Source organism: Eptesicus fuscus, chromosome 11, assembly GCF_027574615.1.
Source record: "Eptesicus fuscus isolate TK198812 chromosome 11, DD_ASM_mEF_20220401, whole genome shotgun sequence".
Taxonomy (NCBI): Eukaryota; Metazoa; Chordata; class Mammalia; order Chiroptera; family Vespertilionidae; genus Eptesicus; species Eptesicus fuscus.
This window is the reverse complement of record NC_072483.1, coordinates 76848465-76855402: the sequence shown is the minus strand read 5'-3', so window position 1 is coordinate 76855402 and position 6938 is coordinate 76848465. Positions and strand designations below refer to the sequence as shown.

The following is a 6938-nucleotide window of genomic DNA, read 5'->3' as shown; positions in this document are numbered from 1 at the left end:
CAATAGAGTGGTATAGGGCAGGCTACAACTTCTTCTCAACAGACCTTATGACTGGGAGATACCAGGGGTGGGGCTAGAAGCCTCTAAGAACTCAAAGACTGTAGGTGTAACAGAGACACTCCTCCCCCCTCCTCCATCTCTGATGTTCGGGCTGCCAGATGATGATTCCTGAAAATTCCTATTATGCCTCCCATTCGAGGTCAGAAACTGAACTTCATTCTTCTTTGTCACCCTATACAAAGCATGGGGCCTGACATGCAGCAGGTGCTCAGCCAGGCATTGGAAGATACTGGCAGAAGGAGAAAAGGACACAGGTTGAAGCACACTAGACCAAAGAATATGCTTGTGAATACGTATTTCCCCATGCTCTCTCTTCTGTTTTTAATCTCAATGTGATCTGTAAGCCTTTTATTATTTAATGTTTTATCCTATTAATTTTTTTCTCTAATGGGAATAAACTAAGAGAACAAACACAGGGTTAGCAGGGGCTTTAAAATATATATGATTTGATGATTTACTTGCAACTAATAGTTTCCCATAATGAAATCAAATTTAAATGATGGAAAAAATTAGTATAAAACGTTTTTAAATTAATCCATATCTAAAAGCTTTTTTAACATTGTCTTCAAATTCTGTAAAATCATGTCTATTGGTAAACATTTCTATTTTCCAAAAATTATTTGACAAATTTTGTGTGGGCTTTTCAAGTGATTTTCCACAATACTAACTAAATTGTTGTTGTTAATCCTCACCTGAGGATGTGTATATATATTTAGAGTGAGAGTGGAAGAGAGAGGAAGAGACAGAAAAGAAACATTAATGTGAGAGACATATTAATTGGTTTCCTCTCACACATGCCCCAACCAGGGCTGGGATTGAGCCTGCAACAAAGGTACATGTCCTTTTCCAGAATCCAACCTAGGACCCTTCAGTCCACAGGCCAACACCCTATCCACAGAGCCAAACCAGCTAGGGCTAAGTGCATATTTAAATACAACATTCTAAAGAAGCTTCTAATTTTTTCTAGGATCCATTATTACACTTCTATTTATTAACAAAAGGATAAGATGTTTTGAGTAAGTTTTCTATTATAAAATTAAAAAAATATATACACACCCCAAAGATCCAATAGCTTTAATTTAATCTCTAAAAACTATAGATATTCAGAATAGAATTGTCTTAATCTACTTATAAATTCAAGCAACAAGACTATTCTTGATTTTCTTGCTATGTGGTGCCAGATGAAATCATTGTTAATAATAAGTGGGACAAGTTAACACTTCATCCCTGTTAACATGTAGTGATCTAGATAACAGTCAAGATCAAAGTAACAGAATTCCTTACATATTGTGAGAGGTGAAGAAAAACAAACAGGGTATTGTTCTAGGAAACAACTTATTTTAATTGAGGTTTTTTAAAAAAATTCTAAGTTTATTTATTAATTCAATAAATTAGCACGATTTATTTAAAGTTGGTGATTGTGAAAAGTCCCTTTTAAAAAAAATATGTTTTTATTGATTTCAGGGATAGGATGAAAGAGGGAGAGATAGAAACATCAGTGATGAGAGAGAATCATCAATTGGCTGCCTTCTACACACCCCCGACTGGGGACCAAGCCCACAACCCGGGCATGTGCCCTGACCAGGAATCATACATGACCTCCTGCTTCATAGGTCAATGCTCAACCACTGAGCCACACCAGCCAGGCCCTTTTCAACACTGGTAGATTGTTTTTCTGAAGCAAAAACCAATAAATATGTCCTGAGTGTTTACTATTTACATGCCCCTATTAGTTGCTGGTGATGGATACAAGGAATTATATAATATGACTGATTATTATTCACATGAAACTTATAATCATGTTAAAAAGAAAATAATATTATGCAAAAGGTTACAATACCAACTAGTATTCTATATTTTCCATGTCCTTATTCTTTGTTAAAGTCCTCAAGAAGTAACCTGTGATAATGAAAACAACATTTAAAAATTGGCAGAAAAAATAGGTCTATATAAACCTCAAGCAATTGTTTAAAATATATTTTACAGGCATAACAGACTATTGAAATTGTATGTATTAAAACTCAGATGATTAGAAAAGCAACTGGGGGAGCTGAATGAAAGAACATTCAACATAATACTCCTAAAGGAGAGCAGCCTTGGTACAAAGAAAGGTATCCAGAACCAGGAGGGCTTCGATTGGATAGACGCTGCAGAGTACAAACATCTCCTGGGTGCGTCCTTATTCATTTCTTCACATAACACAGAAGCATGAGCCAGCTTTGAAATTCCAGCTAAAGAATAGGACCTTAGGTATCAAATGGATGTACCCATAACGAAGTCCTTTAAGGAAGTAGAGACTGACCTATTGTGCAACCAGAAAGGCTAATGGATCAGGAGGGACCCCAGAGTATATCATTCGCCATGTGTGCAATAATTGGTGTAAGAAGGTAGTAACAAGGATGGATGTCTGTCTCACAGATTACTCATCCAGAAAGACTATTTTAAAGAAAGAGGGTGGGTGGGTGGGGGGGGGGGGAGGGGGGTGGAGCAAACAAAAGAATTAATAGAACTTATTTTCTCATAAAAATCTTTTAAGTAGGAAGAAGTGTCCTTTTCAATAGCTAGGTCACAGTCACCTTCAGGAAACATTTTGGAGTTGAGTGTGGGGCACCTTGTGCTTGGAGTAGAGAGGGAAATGCAGGGCAGGTAATTATCAAGTGAGAAGCACTTACCTCGCTCGGGTCAGAATACAGACATGTTGGAAGATGCTTACTTGTTCAGTTATCAAGCAAACCAAATGAAGATGAGGGCTTAATATAACTCAAGTTAAGAAACAGCACAGAAAACCATAAAGATGGACAGAAATATTATTGCCACTAAAGATCAAATTATCCGAGAGAAGGGGACAGAGAGCAAAAGCTAAGAAGTTTAAGCTTTAGGACTTCAATTAATGAACAATGGAGGGTCCATTAACCTTCCGTGCAGGGCCAGGAAGGTCAAGGAATGGGGCCAAACTGGAGAATATGAATACAACCCCTTTTCAGGATTTATCTCTGTCAGGGTGAATAACACAAGTCAAAGGAGGAACAACAACAGAATGTAGCAAGCCAATTAAGAAACCACTGCAACAACTCAGGCATGGTGTTATTAGGAGGCACAAGAAAACAGTGCAAGTTTTGTGGGCACGTAAAGGAATTGTTCTTTTGTGGGAGGTATGATAATTCTGTTTTAGAAACACTGTGTTTGAGGTACAGGAGGGACCCCCGGTGAAGGTTTAGAATGGGGACTTGAAATTTTGGGTCTGGAACTCAGGGTAGCAGTCATGGCTAGAGGTATATCTAGCCTGTGTCCTCTACACGGAGGTGATGGCTGACTCATACAGAGGAAGTGTCCTCAGAAGAAGACTAAGAGGAGCAAAAGGCCCAGACTTTTTTTTTTTTAATTTTTTTTTTCTTCTTCTATGTGGGATGGTTGATCTTGAGCCTGCAGGGAGCAAGCTGGCTCCAGACTTCTCCAAGTCCACATTTCTTTGCCTCCAATTCTTACGTGTCCAAAGACAGGGAACCACAGACACGCCTTTGTAGGAGGGTGAGGCCCAGACTTTAAATCAGCCACTGGTTTTTCAACACCACCCTTCCATCACAGCCCCCTTCCCAGCTTTTTGGCTTAGTCAGCAGGAATGATTTCCTTTGGTTGGAATTCCTTGACTTCCTCTCCTGTCTATATCCACACCCATCTTTAAGATTTTCCCTAGAGGAACAACTTTCTTTTCTCCTAGTAATTCCTATCCTCAGGTTTCAGGTTCTCCCACCTGTAACAACTCCCCTTTCTTGACCAACTCTAGTTGCTTTTCAAACTTTCATCTTCCCATTCTTCCTTTTAACAAGTTTCTTGAAAGAACCTGTTCTCTCTCTCTCCATTCAGTCCTCAATCCATTATAATCCGTTTTCTGTCCTATCATCCTTTTCATTACTATCTTCAGGGTCACCAGCCACCTCATAATAAATCCAGTGACCTTGCTGATGTATCTGTGACATTTAAGTTGACCACAAATTTGCTCCCTATTGAGAGGCTACTGTAATGCCACAACGGGGCATTCTCTTGCATCTCCTTCTGTGTCTAGCATTGCTTTTTCACTTGCACTCTTTCTTAGCCTCCTTTTGGGACTATCCCATCTATGCAAATCATCTACCTCAGAGGGCTTTTCAATCATCACCATGAGAATCACCTGGGTAATAGTTAAAAAATACAAATGCATGAAACCCACCTCCAGAGATTCTAATTCCATGGAACTGGAATGGAGCCCAGTTAGCACTCTATTTCAAAGCTTCCCAAATGAGTCGAATGTGTACCTGTGGTAAAACAAAACAGAACACCACTGCCTGAAATCATGCTTCCCAAATTTGTCTCTTCAGAGGAATCACCTGAGGGGGTTATTGAATATAAATATATCCAGATCCCACCTCCTTGACATTCTAGTTGAATATGTCACAATTCAAAAACCAAAAAGGAATCAGGGACTCTCCTTCCACTTACATCTGTTGGGCAACACTAATAGCCATAGCATTTTTGAGCATCTACTCTTTGCTGGATAACATTTATTTTCTGTTATGAGGTGATCCTCAAGCTAAGAGGTTTCTCCTATGTGCTCTTAGAGCACTTTTCAAAAACATCAATTACTTGTTTGTGTCTCCTTTATTTGACTGTGAAGTTTCTATCTTATTCATTTTTTATACGGCAGAGATTTTACCTTATTCATTTCTATATGAATTTTATGTGAACCAGCAAATTGTCTCACATATATTTTTAATGAATGTTAAAACAACTTTGGGGGGCACAGACACATTTGTTTTGTCTAGTACAGTGGTTGGCAAACTCATTAGTCAACAGAGCCAAATATCAACAGTACAACAATTGAAATTTCTTTTGAGAGCCAAATTTTTTAAACTTAAACTATATAGGTAGGTACATTGTTATTAACTTAATTAAGGTACTCCTTCAATCGCACTGTACATGCACGCCCGCACGTGGTATTTTGTGGAAGAGCCACACTCAAGGGGCCAAAGAGCTGCATGTGGCTCGCGAGCTGCGGTTTGCTGACCACTGGTCTAATAAGTTCTAAAATATGTATATTTGTGAAATAATTAACAAATTATTTTATATACTAGAGGCCCGGTGCATGAAAATTCATGCACTGAAGGGGGTAGTCTCTCAGCCCGGCCTGCCCCCTCTCACAGTTTGGGAGCCCTCAGGGGCAGGAGGTGACCCAGCAATCAGGGGAAGGCGACGCCCCATCACACCTCTGCTGCTGCCACTGCCAGCAGAGCAAGCCTTGGCCGGCCCTGGAAGGCTGGGCAGCCACCATCCGAGGCTTGCCTGTGCCTTGGACCAGCCCTGGGTGACTGGGGGGCTGAGGGGACTGGGGGACTCCGGAGGCAGGCAGGGACTCTGGAGGCAGCCGCGCACCTGCTGCCCTGGCAGGGCTAAGGGGACTGGGCGCCACCATCTTGTGGCTGTGGGCACTGCCATCTTTGAGAGTGGGGCAGTCAATTAGCATATTCCCTTCTTATTGGTTGTGGGCACTGTCATCTTTGAGGGTGGGGCAGTCAATTAGCATATTCCCTCCTTATTGGCTGTCGGCTCCGCCATCTTTGAAATGGCATGAGGGTCAATTAGCATATTCCTTCTTTATTAGATAGAATAATAAATGAGTATTACCAGTTTATGCATTCACTATACTTGTTACCATTATTTTAGAGTGCACTCCCATTTACAGAAAGTCTGCTGTGAAACGTGTGGTATTAGGCTCACGTCTCATGTTTACCGCTTCTCTTGATTGCACCATTTTCTCTTGTGCTTGAGGGAATCTCATGGTGCAGTGTAGCCTAAGGGTACAGGGTTTGTGAAGTCTCCAGCAGTGGGCAGTCATGACCTGGCCTTGGCATGCACCCTTACTCACTGACTCCCCCAGATCAGCTTCCAGTCCTGCCTGCTCCGTTCATGGTAAGTGCCCTACACAGGTGTTCCACTTTATCTTTCATACTGTATCTTTACTGTACCTTTTCTATATCCTATCTAATAAAAGAGTAATATTCAAATTGACTGTACCTCCACTACACCCACAAGCCATGCCCACCAGCCAATCAGGAGCGAGTATGCAAATTAACCCAACAAATATGGCGGTGGCCACAAGGAGAGCAGGAGGCTTGGGTTTCCCTGGCAATGGAGGAAACCAAGCTTCCCACACACCCTGGCCGGCTGTGGACTCCACTCAAGGCTACAAAGTTTCAATTATAGAAGATAAATAAATCCCAACAAAAATGGCATCAGCCACAGAGCTGGAGAGAGCAGGAGGCTTGTGTTTCCCCAGTGATAGAGGAAGCCAAGCTTCCTGGCCTGCCTTGGCCTCTGCTCAAGGCTACAAAGTTTCAATTATAGAAGATAAATAAATCCCAACAAAAATGGCTGAGGCCACGGAGTGAGCAGGAGGTTTGGGTTTCCCCGGTGATGGAGGAAGCCAAGCTTTCCTCCCGCCCTGGCCTGCCCTGGCCTCTGCTCAAGGCTACAAAGTTTCAATTATAGAATATAAATAAATCCCAGATACCAGGGCCTCTGCTTGGGTCACCAGGGGGCGTGGCTGGCCTGCAAACCACCACAGGCCCCTTGCCCAGGCCACCCCATGTCCCAAGAGAACCCCACCCTGATCTGGGACACCCTTCAGGGCAAACCAGCCTGCACCCACCCATGCACTAGGCCTCTATCCTATCTAATCCTATATAATAAAGAGGTAATATGCAAATTGACCATCACTCCAACATACAAGATGGCCGCCCCCATGTGGTCAAAGATGGCTGCCACAAGATGGCTGGCAGGGGAGGGCAGTTGTGGGTGATCAGGCCTGCAGGGGAGGGCAGTTAGGGGTGACCAGGCTAGGTTGA

The 6938-nt window shown here is 42.2% G+C and overlaps 1 non-coding gene across 1 annotated transcript; it reads right to left on the bottom strand.

Moving 5' to 3' along the window:
• Positions 1 to 3458: 3458 nt before the first annotated feature.
• On the bottom strand, positions 3459 to 3589 carry LOC114232875 (small nucleolar RNA SNORA38). The gene has a single exon (XR_008557566.1). It is a non-coding gene; the product is annotated as a small nucleolar RNA SNORA38 (small nucleolar RNA).
• Between the last annotated feature and the right edge of the window lie 3349 nt (positions 3590 to 6938).